The 15,645-nt window shown below is 39.3% G+C and overlaps 1 protein-coding gene across 5 annotated transcripts in view; it reads right to left on the reverse strand.

The window, feature by feature from the left end:
- pcbp3 (poly(rC) binding protein 3) overlaps positions 1-15,645 on the reverse strand; it is an 85,975-nt gene that overhangs the window by 69,240 nt on the left and 1,090 nt on the right. The gene's annotated exons all lie outside the window — the stretch shown is intronic.

Here is a 15,645-nt window from a genome sequence, read left to right on the forward strand (position 1 = left end):
GTCCCTGAGGGGCAATTTGTAGGTAAAACACTATACATAATGGCAATGACATAAAAGACAACAAAATAAAAAACAATAAATAAAGCTGCAATGAAGAAAAAAAGCTGTTAACATTACATTTGAAATAAAAGTAGTGCAAGTTATGCAATAGCTTGCACTACGACTAACAGCAGCTGTTGGCAATTAGCTGCTAATGCAAAGAAGCAGAACAACGGTCGTAAATGGCCACAAACTGTGAAAACAGTGAGATTCAGGAGCTCCTTACCCTCCAAGCAGCGGGCGAGATCAGCTGCCATGTAAGAGAGACAGGAAATGATTGTCACTGACATATTATGGCATTGTTATTGTTAAAAAAGGGCTGCTGACACATATATTTTATGTCACACTTGAGGTTAATGCTGTTGTATTACATGTCAAGCCCGCCATGCCTCTCTTGATAGCGAGATGCCGCGATGCAGTATATAATCAGAGACTAGAGCAGAATGATGCCTTTGTCATTTGGTTCTGTATAAAATTGCAGCTGCGGTATGAAGGGGGGGATTTTGTTGTGGCCCTATAGCGCAATCTCTGTATAAAAGCGGCATATATGATTTTGGCCTGTTAATATAGAGTACTTTCTCTGTAGTAACAAATGGGCACCCTAGTGAGTAGGCAGCTCAGTTTTAAGCTGTAAACCCTTTCAACATGGTTAACTGTGTTATCAGTGTTAGCTCTCTTACCACTGTTAGCAGTTTCAGCACGGCTACTGGTGCTAACACAGCTAACAATGGGAAAAAGGGTTTTGACCTGTTGGGAGGCCGGAGTCAAGCTTACCTGACTGCTGTTCAAGCAAATCACTCTCATGTTGTTTTTATCTCTTCACTTGATCAGAAGGATAGTGATGCTTCATACTATCATCTGTCAGCTGGAAACACTGACACAGGCTTTCACCAGAGGGGGAGGTGGGGCCCTTGCTCATCTTGTGGGGCCCTATGCAGCTTGTGTAATGGGCGTATAGGGAGGGCCGACTCTGGGTTAACCTATCGAAAGCAAAATTAACTGGAATTGACATCCCTGATTGATGGATAACTGCATTGCTGGTTTTGGACTTTTAATGGGTTTTGGCCACAATACAAAAATATATTTGTAGAATATGACGAGTTTCATCCTTCTGAAGTGTTTTGTCTACAATCAAACCACCAAATCAGTTGACCAAAGATATGTGAGAGGCAGCTGATGTGACATCTGATGCACTCTTCCATTGTGCATGTCCACAGTGTGAGCTGAATCACTAGGTAAGCGTCTGCTGTGTCTGTTCCTGCCTCAGCCTCCAGCTGGGGCCAATCTGTTGGTCAGGTGTGGCTCGGCGGTAGTAGCCACCGCCTCGCCAGCAAGCTGAGAGTGCACACAGCCCACATACAGACCGCGGCAGCTTACACTGCACTGTAACACACAACAGATACTAAATATCCCTGTGGCAATTCATTGTAAACATTACGGAAACATTGCTCTAACCCAGAATGACATTTTAATGGAAACACAAACAGTTTGAATAGACATAAATTAGAATAACCTTTTGCATGTGAATGCAGTAAATAGAAAAGGACAGTGAAGTGGAAACTACAATGCCAACAGAGAGCATGTGGTTGTTGTGCAGTGACAACAGAATGGGAATGGTGAAAGACATCCTTTAGATGACAGATTATTTTTCAGTGTTTAATAGCCATGCCAAGAAAGTGGTATAATTTGCTGTGATGACAAGACAGCACTATTGTGTATGTGTGATATGTTGACCCCTCCAGGAGGACATGGAAGTTAACCAGGCAACCACTCATGCATTAAACTCCAGCGGAGGGACTTTCCCTGTGGTCCACAGTGGAACAATACTGGCTACTGCTAGCCAGCTCAATACAAGAAGTTGCGAGCAAGGACCCTACGCTGGGTGGATTATGTCTAAATAAAGCCTCGCCAGTGTATGAATCACTGTGTCACTGATCCCCTCTGCTTCCCAGACAACAGGTTTGCCTTCTGCAAGCTGTCACTGGCTTTCCACTCTTTCAAATGAAGAATAAAAGAGAGGGAAAAACGGAGACTGTGCGAGGCAGAGAGGGGAGTTGACGTTCATCACTCGAGTGCCGTGGCTTAGCCTAAGAGGCTTGAATAATCAGTATGTTAAGCTGTCAGGGTGTGCGCTCGCACCTACCACGCGCTTACAAACTCCTGGGCGCTTTTTAATCAAGCAAAAACGCTGAGAGGCAGTGGCGAGTGCCAAGAGCCCAGGCTAAGAGATGAGCTTTAGAATATCTGTTACACTTTCTCCTGACATCACCAGACGTGCATTTTCACTGTAAGCTGCAGACACGTCTGTTTTTTTTCTTTTGGGAGGACACAGTGAATTTTCTCTCCGCTTTCATTTAATGTGAATCATCATATTCAGTGTAACAACGATCCTCTGCACATTCCACAAATAGATTCCACATTCACTGTGAATGTCGACGTAATCTACATTGTTTTGGTAAAATCCAGCCTACTGTGCAATTTAACGTGATGTTGTGACCTAGTGCACTATATGTGAAAGCCTACTGTCAGCAGCAGTTGTCAGCATTGCTGAACTGTCACAGAGTCTGATTTTGATTTATGTCCTGCCTTGGCTTGGTGGAAACAAAGCCTACAGTGTTTCTCCATTTACAGAATGGACCACAATTTGACCTAAGATAATAGATTTTTGCAAGTATTTAAAAATCTGCTCGAAAATGCTTTTGAAAAGTCTCCTCAAATGCAGCATTCATGGGCAGTTGTACAATGCAAGAAAATGACTTTTTTTTTTAGGAGCTAGTTTATAAATGCAGTTCTGTGTTTCAAGTGTTTCTCTGCACTGGTTTGTGTGTGTGTGATGGAAATCAACTGTCAAGAGAAACGCTTAAGCTCCTTTTCCACTGCACAAAAAACCCCACAAACACTCACTAACATCTTAAGTGACTGTGCAGTACTTACTGGTTCCAGCTCTGATCAGCTTCCATCAACAGTTATAGAAACAAAACACCTGGATGGACAGGTTAATTTAAGACCTTTTTGCTGGCAAGGTGCAATCACAGCCCGCCAAAAAAATACCATCCATCTCCGTCCATGCAGTGCTTAAACATTGCTCAAAAGTACTGGGCGCCAAGTTTGAGAGAGGGACTTAATAATAATAACTTTATTTATATAGCACCTTTTAAAAACAGAGTTTACAAAGTGCTTTGACAAACAAGGCAAAGCAGAAGTGAAAGGAGTTTCTCACCGAAGCAACATCACAAAAAAAGCCAAAAAGTAATACTGAACTAAAGCCCGACAAAAGAGAGAGAGAAAGAGAAATAATAGTACTAGTAATAGAATTAAACATGGCCGGGGCAGAATAAAAAATAAATCAATTAGATGATAAAATAAATAAATAAATAAATAAATAACAAAGTAAATAAATAAATAGATTAATAAAATACACCAATTAACAAAGAATTAAAATAAAATTGAAATAAGTAAGAGATATGAAAAATAAGTATCCATTGTAATATTTTAACTGGCCTCTGCTGTTTTACTGGCTACTAAGCTGTTTTTAGACAGAAAGGCATGACTTGCAATAGGAAAGGAGTCTTTCGGCTGTTTTTCATGAGTTTTCTAGTGTTTAAAAAAATCATGCTAATCCAATGGAAAAAGGGTATTACTTCTGTGATACCCTGACTTCTTTGGTGTACTCCCTCAAACCTGCTTGCCACCCACCACCAACCCTCACATAGATATCCTTTGCGACATCTGATTAGAGGGCTTGGCCAGCTATTTCTGTAACTTTCCAAAAACCAACAATCTAGCATTTACATCCACTCTACGTGACTGGTCAGCTGTGTGGAAGTGAGAAAGGAGCCAGGGTTAATGTCTGTCTCTGTAGCTCTCTGCTTTCTGTCTTATCACAACAATTTCTTTTTGTTTTCATGTGAACAGCTGAGTGCATTCTGAACTCGTCAAATACGCCCACTCTGTCAATGCTTTCTGCAAACAAGCGTGACACCAAAAGCCACCTTCTGCGTCAACCTGAAACACGGCAGGACAGCGTCAGATGAGAATATAGCCGAACAAAACTGGTGGCGTTGTTGTTATACACCAGCGGACAGCTGGATGACACTAGGCGTGTCCACATGCAAGACGCACTGGCACTGTCACTTGAGAAGGCAGACGGAAGGAACCAGTCGTATATGAATCAAACACGAAAGGTTGGCATCAGGTAATAACGCTGCCGGAGATGATGTTCTATAAGGAGTACAAGTTTGATTTTAGGGTAGGTGGTAGGGGTGGTGAATGGGTCCCATAAACAACTGACTTTTATGCAGGAGTCTGGAATTCTCTTCCATCTGGATGTGAATATTTTTTTCCTTCACCTTATCATACACCTCTTTTGCCTAAATCTAACAATCTGTGACTTTGTTGCCTAATCCTAAACGTTGTGACACTCTGCGTTGGTTGCCATGTGCTCATGTTGTATAAACATAGGGACTGTGCTGTGTCATCCCACCATGTGCATTTGTTGACATCAGAGTAGCAGCATCTTCGTGCATAAACAACAGACGGATACCTAAAACATTAAAAAGTAGATGCGGAAGGTTGCTGACAGAGCAGCATTATGTGATGACCTGGGATGGAAATGTGTTGATTATTCTTATGATGGGCAGCTTTTTCACATGGCCTTGCAGTGTGACCATTCAGAACAGCTTTCAACACTTTTGATTTCCTTGGTTGGACAACACGTCTTTCATACTAGTTCTGAACAAGCATATACTGACCCTCAGTCTTGTTACCAAATATCCACAAAAACATACAAAACAAAACCTCAGACAACCCCCTCTATAGGCCTGAGGCTGCAACAACGCCGGTCCTCCCTTTTATTTGAATGAAAGTAGAGCATCTTGGACAGCCCGTTCTCACTTCCCACTCGTCAAACACCACTGCTTTGTCATCAACGTCAGTGTCAGACACCAATCCAATGAGGCACCTTTCATGGTAGTAGGATACCCACTTGGCGCATCACTTTTAGAGGCATTAGGGCACAACCAAACATGCCAAATACCACTGGGTTGTCAGTGGACGTTGATTTCAGACATGGATGGGTCCAACAAACCCCAGACTTTCACCCAGGAGCTCAGTGTTCACTTCCCGTGTGACTTTTAAGCCCAACCATGATGTGTTTTTCAAATTTTAACACATGCTTTTGTAGCATAAGGGAATTTAGAAAAACACTGTAATGAGCAGAACTGTACTCTCCTGTGATCTGAAATTATATTTTAAAGACACAGTGCATATATCAAGTGTAAATAGACATGTCACCCCGGAACACCCAAAACTGATTCGGGAGGGTACCTAGACATGTAGGTCCACTTACAAAGCAGTGGTACTTGACGAGTTTGGATAAGAATATGTTGTCTATAGGCTTTTGGCCTGCAGCAAAAAGTTGAAACAAAATCAACTTTATGAGAAACACATGCTGGTGTCACACTGTTGTGGCCAATCATGTAGCCAGCAAAAAAGCAGAAACACACCTGCAGTTCACAGGAACAAATATTACAGGCTCCTTCTGTTGATAAATATTACACTGAGTAAAAGAAATAAAGTATGTCTTGACAGCCTGTGTGTACTATGCTGCACAAAAAGTGCTTTGTGTGTGCATTAATGTATTATGTAGCATTAAAGACAGTAATGGTAATTCAAAGGGCATCCTACAGATCTTTTTAGCCAATATAATCAAACTTCCTGGAGACACTCAGTCGCTGAAATGAGGGGAGTTTCTTTCTACAGTTGGTCTCCACCCTCCACCCCCCCACACTGCCACACAGCCCTGTGGCTAAATGCTGCAGTGCCTGATTTGATGTGGATGCAACCTAAAGAACAGTAAGATTTAAAACTACATGAAGAGGAAGCCCTTTGCAGGATCAAAGTACTTCCTTCAAGTCAGATTATGAAAGCCATGTCATAAGAACAATGTTGTTTAGATATACGTGCATAGTATGGCTCTGCAGAATGTATACAGAGATCAAACAGAAGATTTGTAGAAAAAAAATAGAGTGTTAGTTAGTTTGCCTGCAGGATGGAGCAGACCGATTTGCCAAACACTGAATCTCTGCAGGGCTGGGCGGGAGTGGGAGCAAATTCTGGGTGTGCAGGTGGGAGCAGGATTTAAAAAACAGATCTTTGAATAATTAATGGCATTACATGTTCAGACACAAATAAAGTTTGTGCATGATGCTTCTCCATCACAAAATGGATTACTGTAAAACAGCATTAGCTGGATTCAGTTTTCACCTGATTGTGTCATGAAAAGGTTTGAAGTTGAAATACAAGAAAACAAAGTTTGGGTTAGAGAAATGTTGGTCATTTAATTTGAGAAACGGTGTTGAAAAATCAAACCTAACTTGAAGTAAAATAATTCATGGCATGGGTAGAAAATGTAACATATCTTCTGAGGTCAAAGCTTGTATTCCACATCTGTTTAAGCACTATGTGGACTCTGTAACCCTTTTTTTTCCCATTGTACTTATCAGATGTCAAACTGCCGCCTGATTCTTGTGACACATCGTTCCTTTCATTCCTCTCCTGCAAAAAAACTGAATTACTTTTACCTGGTTTCTGTGAGCACACGTTTTAAACTTCATGCTGTTTTCACAGAATTTGTGGGAAACCTTCACACCTTTACTGTTGCTTTTACCAAGAACATAATACTCTGCAAAAAACCGACTGTACTCTCTAGTAGCAAAAAAATTATGTAGGCAGAAATGGGGGCATGTAGTTGAATGTTTGACCTCTGATTTAACTCTATAGCATCGTAAACCAAAGCACTATCACTGAAATTAATCTAATACACAAATGTTTTAACACATGTCAGACTGTATCAAAGCCAGAGTCAAAATGAGCGCATTTGAGCTCTAATCTAATAAAGAAATAACAACAAAAGGATAATTCTGCCTCGACACTCCTCCATGGGTATGTGCATAGTTCTTTGATCACTACAGCTCTCTTAACTCCAAGCCAACAATAATATTTTCTCATCACTTCACCACTTGAGCTGGTTCTCCAAACCCCATGCATTAGCGGGTATAAAAATAGCACTAACACAGGGGGCAGAGGGGCTGCCTATTTATGACCATGCTTCACCACCCAGAGTGATGCTAGGAAAGCAGCAGGGAAGGCTAAAGCCCTGTTCCTGCTCCACCTTTCCCTTCTCAACCCCACAGCCTCTTCCATTTTTTTCCCCCCTCTCCCAACTCTTCATCCGCTCTGATTGATCTCGCAACCCTTCACCAGCTTAAATTACATCAGCCAGTGGCTTCGCACAGAGACAAAAAGGCCCTCAGGTTTCACAGATCATAATTCTCTCCAATAGCTTCAACTTTTAAAAGGTGCCGTGTTTAATTTCAGCCTCTGGCGATGCCTCAAACCCCCAACCCCTCGCATTCTGTTATGAATTATGACGCAGGATAGATTGTTTTTTAAGTTTACAGCCCAGCGCAGTGACAGAGAACTGCTAACCAATCAAGTGAGTGTGAAGGAGGGAGCAAGAGGTATAAAACAGTCACCGGCCACAGGAGTGCACAATGGATTGTTTGTATGTCAGTGTCTGATCGACTGTGTGTTGACCCTGTGTTTGATTTCTTTGCATTACTGCAATGCACATATTCTCTGCTAAAACACACTGCAAGCCTTCAACAGTCACTGAGTGCATTTACATGAATAACCGGTTTATGATCAGGTTTATGGAGAATCCTGTTTGTGTTTTAGTATGTTAACAGCATATCCTGTTTATGAGAAATCAAATATGCTAACCAGAGTAGGGCTGTCACTTTTTATATATTTTTCAGTTCAATCATAGTTAATTTTCATACTGTAATGACCTATTTAAGTTCAAAATGTACAGTTTATAAGTGCCGCAAAAAAATCTTTACCTGTCCGTAAACTGATCTTAAGCAAAGATTATAGATGTATGAAGAGAACCTGATACAGACATAGAGGCAGGACTCTGATTATTCCTATAAAAGTTGCTCTGTGGAGCATGAAGCCAAAATGATTCAACAGCCACATTATTATTATTATTATTATTACGTTTTTTTAATCAGGGACAATGTGCAGAATAACATTAGTCTCAGAGGAGAAAAGATGCCTTGTACCAGATTTCGCTTACTAGATAATTTCTATCTACAGTCCATGGGCAGGTAAGGGCAGCAGTAAAATACAGATCATAACAACAGCAAAACAGTCACGCACACAAACACACACACAGGCCACATTTCATAGATAATAAGAACACATAACAATATACGGATATTAAAAATTTACTGGATGATTGGTACCGCTTCTCAAATGTGCAGTCCACCAAGCAGGTGCACTAGAGAATTCCACTGGTTGAGCCAGCTACTTCCTGTATAGCGCTCTATTTTCTTAAATAAAGATATAAGCCCAGACACACCAAACCTCATTAAAGAACTAGCCCTGACAAAAACGCTGTCTCAGCCAAAAAGTTGCACCTGAACACACCACAAAGACTACAGCCAATGGCCAACCAGCATGTATGTTCAGCACCTGCATGAGAAGAAGTACCTCTCCATATTAGCAGGCGGCGGTAGTCTGTATTTATTATTAAAAAGGAAAACTGGAAGACCGTCTTGGTGTTTAGCCAGTTAGTATGCTAACAGCAAAACCCAATATTGAAGGAACAGAGCATATTTTCTGTGTGCCAGTGAACAAAAACACAAAACACTTGTAAATGTTTCTGCCAAAGGGCTCAATGGCTTAAAACGTCTTACCCCAATATAGCAAGTTCATTTTGATCTCAGACCTTCTTGACTTTGCTGTTTGACTTAGTACTTTCCTCAGTTCCATTTCTCTTTTTGCGTACAGAGCTAAACTGCCACTCTGAGTGATTTCATTCACTGTTGAGCTCTGCTGTCTCCAGTTCATATTCAACATGCTAAATTAGCTGAAAAAAAGCCAACAAGTGCCGAAGAGGGCCAATGGGGTGGGAAACACTGTTAAGACTAGGGCGACAGACTCTCACCGACAGCCAGCACTGACTAACATTGACCAAGCTTGGTGTGTCAGGGCCTTAAAGTTATTTAATCATGTACCTCTTCTAGACTCTTCAAATGTTATCAGACTGAAAGGTTAAAATCCTAATTGTGAATGATTCATTTTGCAGAGGTTTCAATGCTCAAAAAAATGCATCCACTGCTCTCCAGATGTAAGTCAATGGGAAAAGTCTTTTTGGGCCACAGGGCATCTCATGATGGAGTAATTACACTCTTTGGCCACTACAGAAATTGGCATCAAAGCCCAGCAGACTTCCTGGCCGCCTGGCAGAAATGTTAGTTATGTTGTTGTTTGCTATGAATATGAAGTAAACTGGCAAGCAAAGCTTTCCAGAGCGGACAATCACAACACCAAAGCATCTATGAAGCAGTATTTGGAAGTAATTTGGTTTCTAAACTGTATATGGAAAAGTAACCAACAAAGACAAGGCTGTTTGTTGACTTTGTACAAAAGCAGCTGTCTTACATGCCACCCGAGGGAGGCAGTGGAGGCATCACAGACAAGCAGAGCAACCGCAGCATACACCCTCATTTGACTGTCTGTCATTTGGCACAATCAGCTTCAGCAGATCCCTTGCCAGAAGCGCGTAAAAATGCCATCGTCGCCAAAATAGCAAGATTTTTATGCGGCCCATTGGTATTGTTTTGGGTGAGGGGTTTAAGGATCTCATAATGGAACTGGAGCCAAGAATTTTATTAATTATGTGTCATTTCAATTTTGTTCAATCTTGATTATTGTGAAAAAGTGACAGCCCTAACATGAAGTACTCCAAAATAAAAAAAATGTATACACTCCATCCAGTTTATTGAGTACTACCTGCTGTGTATTTTCTGCATCCCTGTCCTGCTTTGTGGCAGTGACAGTGACATTCTGGCACCGGCTTTAGTAGAGGACAGGGTTTTAAGAGAAGTGTAGCTCCTTTCAGGAATAATGTTAGCTCAGTACGTAGAGTGTGTGTGTTTGTAAGAAAGACTGTGGTCGGCGCTAAGAGCAGACAGCTATTGGTGATCAGAGCAGAGAAGAAATAAGGATTTAAGAGGTAGTAAATATACAGCGTAGTGCTTGGTATTTCCTGTCACTCTCATCTCCCAGTAATCATTAGCTGGGTTACTAGTATTTTTCATGTTGGCCATTAATTGGAATATGAGTAACCCATTTTCTCTGTACTCATGTAAACATCATATCCCAAATTTTATCATAACTGAGCTAAGCCTCATAAAGTGGTCATTCATGTCCATGTAAAAACACTCAATGACTTTTAGAGCTTTTAAAAAGCAGTGTTTTCAGGTTGAGCTGTGAAGATGGCTATGGGTGTCCAAGTCTGCGTCGCCAAAGCTTGTCAAAATGCATTTCTGAGCATGTTCAGAGCCCAACATGGAGCTAAACCTCTTCAGTTTTCTTTTGTTTTCGTTATACTGAAGATGGAAAAATGTTCACCAAACAGGGAAAAAAGGAAAAGCAAATTAGTTACTGTATCATTTCAGCAATCTTCAAATTGTTTAATGAAGCAAAGGGAGTTGAGTTAGATCATAGAGACAGAAAAAAAAAAACCTGGCAGTTGCAACAAGTGCAAGCAGTCAGTGAGAAGAGTAGAGGTACAATATAAGCCGTGACAGATTTAGTGGGAAATCAGACAGGAAGAACTAACGGTATAAACTCTAAACTGTAGTTGATGCATTGGTGTAACAAGTGACATTATGTTGAATGAATTTTAAGATTAAAGAATTTTTTTTAAAGCTAAGTTGTTGCACTACTGATGGTGTGATGGTGTGAAGGTGGGTGACTTTAAACAGCTGGGGCTGTCTGCAAATGTCTGCAAAGTGGGAGATGCAATGAGATGCATAACAACCTTGTAATGCGCCTAACTCCAAGCAGAGGGCAAGATCAACTGTCAGATGAGAGAGACGGTTAATGGCTGTTATTGACATGTTATTCAATTGCTATTTTGTAGAAAGGGATGCTGATGAGTATGTTTTATGTCATATTTGTGTTTAAAGTCATGCTAGTCACACCTCTTTTACAATGCAGCTGTTGTTTGGTTCTGGATAAAATGCAAAGACAAGGATAAAGAAGGGACCTCTTAGCAGCCCTACAGCACAAACTCTTTGTAAAAGGGCTTATGTGTCTGAACAGCCTGGTCTCAATCCCCCAATGCACTTGTTGGTATGAGATGCACTAAGCTTTCAATAAACTGATTGCATTATTAGACGGTCAGAGCAATGGACATAGCATAAAAAGTGAGAGAGTCCGCTTAGGGTGGTTGGAAGGGGAGGAGAATGGGTCAAACAAGCACAGGACTTTGACCCAAGACACCAGTGTTAGTGTCCCTTGTCAAACTAAAATTCAGTGTTGAGTTACTTTTTATGACCATGTCAGTCATAAGTCATGTTAATGTCTGCCATGATCTTTTTCTAATCGCAACCAAGTAGTTTTGTTGCTTAAACATGGCAAACCTTTCTGCGTCAAGTTACAACACAAAAGACTTCTGCCTCAGCCTCAAAATATAACATTAGGTTTAGATTACGTTTGTCTAAAACATAAAATAGGTGGAGAAAAAGATTAGATACTGACTTTGTGGACAAAATTAATAATAAAGTTTTCTGGACTGTTATTGTAGGATTGAATGTATTTTTTAGTAATACAGAAATCTACAGATTAATACTACAGATCGTACATATTCTGGATTTAAGATCTCTAATTCAGTTTAACTATGAGAAGTGATGATAACTTTTTCACTAAAAGAACTGAAGAGGGTTACACAGCAACTTTCAGCTATTAACAGTTCAAATCTGAGCTAATAAATCTGAAACATAAATCTGAGTTAAATTAAAGCATCAAAAGTAAAATTCATCACCGGATATGAAATAATAATTAATAAAACTAAAAACAAAGATCTAGAAAAAAATATTAATAATTCAGTTTCTCGTTTGCAGAAATTGCTGTATGACTCACTGGAAAGGCAAACATAACAGTAAACAACATTAAAGTAATTTAAAAACTAATAAAAAGTTGAAGCAGATTTTGTTTTGACTCATAAATCTAATTTTCAAATGTTGTTGTTCAATATAAAAAGCTGATACAGTCCCAGATTTTTTAAACTATGTCATATAAAAATAATCAATAAAAATAACATAAAATAATATTTTATGACTTGTGATATAAAATATGTTTATTTGTTTACCACAATACGAATAACCCTTTTTTCATGCAGATCTTTTCTTAATTGCATTAGTATTTTTTTTTTTTTTAATTGGGCTTCATTTGTTAAGATTATTCATGACTGCATGGGAATTTAAGGATGCTTCACTCCTACTCATTTTGCAGCATCACAATCTGTGAAAAGTTAAGATTTAGCTTTAACAAACAAAGGTGTACACTTAAAATGACATATTATAGTTCAGTAAATTTCAATTTATATACTGCATGAAACTGATTTAGTTTTTTTTTTTTTAATATGTAATTTTTACTGTGAAAAAGTCAATGCCAGTGTACAGTCAGTGTTCCATTATATTAACTGTGAAGTCAGCACCCAACAGACCAAACCTAGTAATTCCTCTGCACCACTTTTGTCTTCACCCGTTCGTCCTCCATCACTCTGTGACAGCTACCAAGACGGCAGCCAGTCAATGTCAGTGGCCTTTTTCACACTGAGCCAGTCCCTACCCAGGCAACTCCCGGCACACTCTGTGCCCTGAGCCAGGCCAGCGGGAGATCCGGAACGGCTCGAAAGGGCCAAGGCACAAAGGGCCAGCTGCTCGCAGAGCATTGGCTTTACATAGAAGGAAGCAGGGCTTACTGAATATACTGGATACATGTGATCCATCTTTTTATAGTGTGGCCGTTCCAAATGGAAAATTAGCCGAAGGAAACAGGAAAACACTGAAGATGAATGTAAAGGACGACGTTTATAGAGGATATATGCATTCATATATAATTACTGAGCATTCATCGAATAATTACCAGCAAGTAGCCCACGATCAACCGGTGAGTCGCGTGCCATCCTCACTTTGATCCCCGTCTTTCTTCAGCAACATTATTTGAAAAACAAAAGCCTGTCTGCTCACATTTCACATGCTGCCACTTCAACACTTCATTTGTGTGTTTTGCTCAAATCAATTCCCAAACCTCCACAGCACCTAGTGCCCCCAAAGTGGCAGCTGTGGCATTATGTGATGTGAAAGTGTAAAACTGGTGTGACACAGTGAGCCACACTCATTGTCTGCATTAACTGCACGCAGCTCAACTTGAGCTTAAAGCAGCGGCTTATGAAGGCATGCAAGTGCACAAGCAAACACATCAGCAAGGCTCATAAATATCTCATTCTACAAGGGATTTTATGTATGCATTCTTATGAGAGCTTACACTGAAAGAGTTGACGTGCAGTAAGTGCATTAAATATGGCCACGTAAGAGCTGCTGGGCTCATGTGGTGAGGAAAAAAAAAGACTTATGTTTGCACAGGAAGGACATTTTATTTTGCTTCTGAGTACTTTAGTTCTCTCAGTGCCTTTTATACCTACATGGACTAAACCTGAACTTTTTTACTTGTGGTGATTTAAAGATACCAGTCAATTCTAGAGGATGGTTTGTGACATTGTCACCATGTATGGTTTTTAAATTTAGTTCATATAAATTTTTACTGAGAAAGAGCCTTTTTCAAAAACCAGGAAATACTTGTCCATCGAGACAGTGCATCATCCATTCATTCATGAAACTATGCAATTCAGAAAATACAGCGGAGTGCTTGACGTAAGATGCCAAAGTCAATATTTTGTTGTTATTGGTGATTCACATTTTCCTCCTTTGTGTTTTTGTTAAATGAACAATAAATATAACATCCAGCCTGGACTCTATTTTAAGATAAGGTTTAAAGGCCTCCTGTCAACATGCTCTTTGTGATGATACATGAAAATGAGTCTGGGTTAATACAAGAGGGAGGACGAGTCGTTGTGACTTTGCTTTTGCATTTGGCCCAAAGCCAGCAGAGACAAACACCTGCGTGTTTCCTCAAGAAGTAAAGGGAGCCAATTAACACGTCCTAATAAACTAACAACAACTCAACACCTGAATGCATGAATTTGTGACTGCTGCCAGCAACATCATAAATTCACTCTTCACTGACATATTTACAGTCAAAAAACATCATAAATATGCTAAATCAAAGTGACGTTCCGAGTGAGATTCAGAAGAGGATTTCTTTTTCTTTTTCTTTAATTCAGTAATTCAACACAAGCTACCACAATAAAAGCCTTTCAGTGAAAGCTGCTCTCCCTTGAGGCAGCCCTGATGGGAATTCCCAGCATGCTTTGTCAAAGATGCTCTTTTTTGTGTAAATTAGAAAATGATTATCACAGGATGAAAGGTCAAACTGTCTGATAGAAAAGGGCAGCTTTTTTTAGTTGAAAGTCACAAGCAAACTTTGATATAATCGCACAATAGTACTAAAATATATTAGCTAAAATGATTAATCGATTAGTTTTAAATTAATTCCCAAATGATTAAATTAATTGATTAATCAGTGTAAGTATTTAATGAGAAAGGGATCTTCGCTCCTGTGTGACAGTAAAAATGTTAGGTTCTTGACAAAAGAAAAATCTGTGAGGATGTCATTTGTGATTTTTGGAAACATAGATGTTCATTTTCACCATTTTCTAACATTTCATAGACCAAACAACTAATTTGTTCATCGAGAAAATAATCGACAGATTAATAAAAAGTGAAAATAATCATTAGTTGCAGCACTACAAACATACTGTACATATCACAATGCCTTACAAAAGGCAGGAGAATTGTCCTGTGATTGGATTATACTAAAGCTGCATTTTTGGACTGAATTATCTAAGAAACTAAAATTAATAACTTTGTGGATATTTTTTGGAATTTAGATGGTATTTACGAATATAATAAATCAATTTAAGAAAAAGATGTCAAAATTCTCAGATTTCAGCTTCTTCAATGTGAATATTGTCTGGTTTCTTTACTTCTTTATGACATTAAACTAAATATCTTTGGATTGTTGACAAAAGAAGACATTTGAGGATGTCATCTTAGGCTTTTGGAAACACTGATCGACATCTTTCACCATTTTCTAACATTTCATAGAACAAACAACTGATTTATTCATTCAGAAAATAATCAACAGATTAATAAATAGTAAAAACAATCATTAGTTGCAGCCCATTAAACATACAAATTACAATGTTTTACATAAGGCGGGAGACTCGTCCTGTGATTGGATTATACTAGCTGTGTTTTTTAAACTTAATTTTCTTTAAAAAAAGAAAAAACAGTAGCCTTGTAAATAATTGTTCGAACTTAGATACTATTTGCAAATGTAAACAATATGACAATATAGTAATAAATAATTAAAACTCAGATTTTCATCCACCTTTTCTTTTCCAGTCATATAAACACCCACCTCCTCACAAAACCCCTCCACAGAAACAAAACACCACACCAGGGGAAGCATTTCCTCAGTTGTTGACATTGTTGTAAGGTCCAATTTTCAGATATGATAGAGTGGCTTTAAAACTCTGGGGCTGGCAGTATTGATGTCTAAAGCACT

The sequence above is a fragment of the Plectropomus leopardus genome, chromosome 10, assembly GCF_026936395.1.
Source record: "Plectropomus leopardus strain MGB_pleo_1.0 chromosome 10, ASM2693639v1, whole genome shotgun sequence".
NCBI classification, from domain to species: Eukaryota; Metazoa; Chordata; class Actinopteri; order Perciformes; family Serranidae; genus Plectropomus; species Plectropomus leopardus.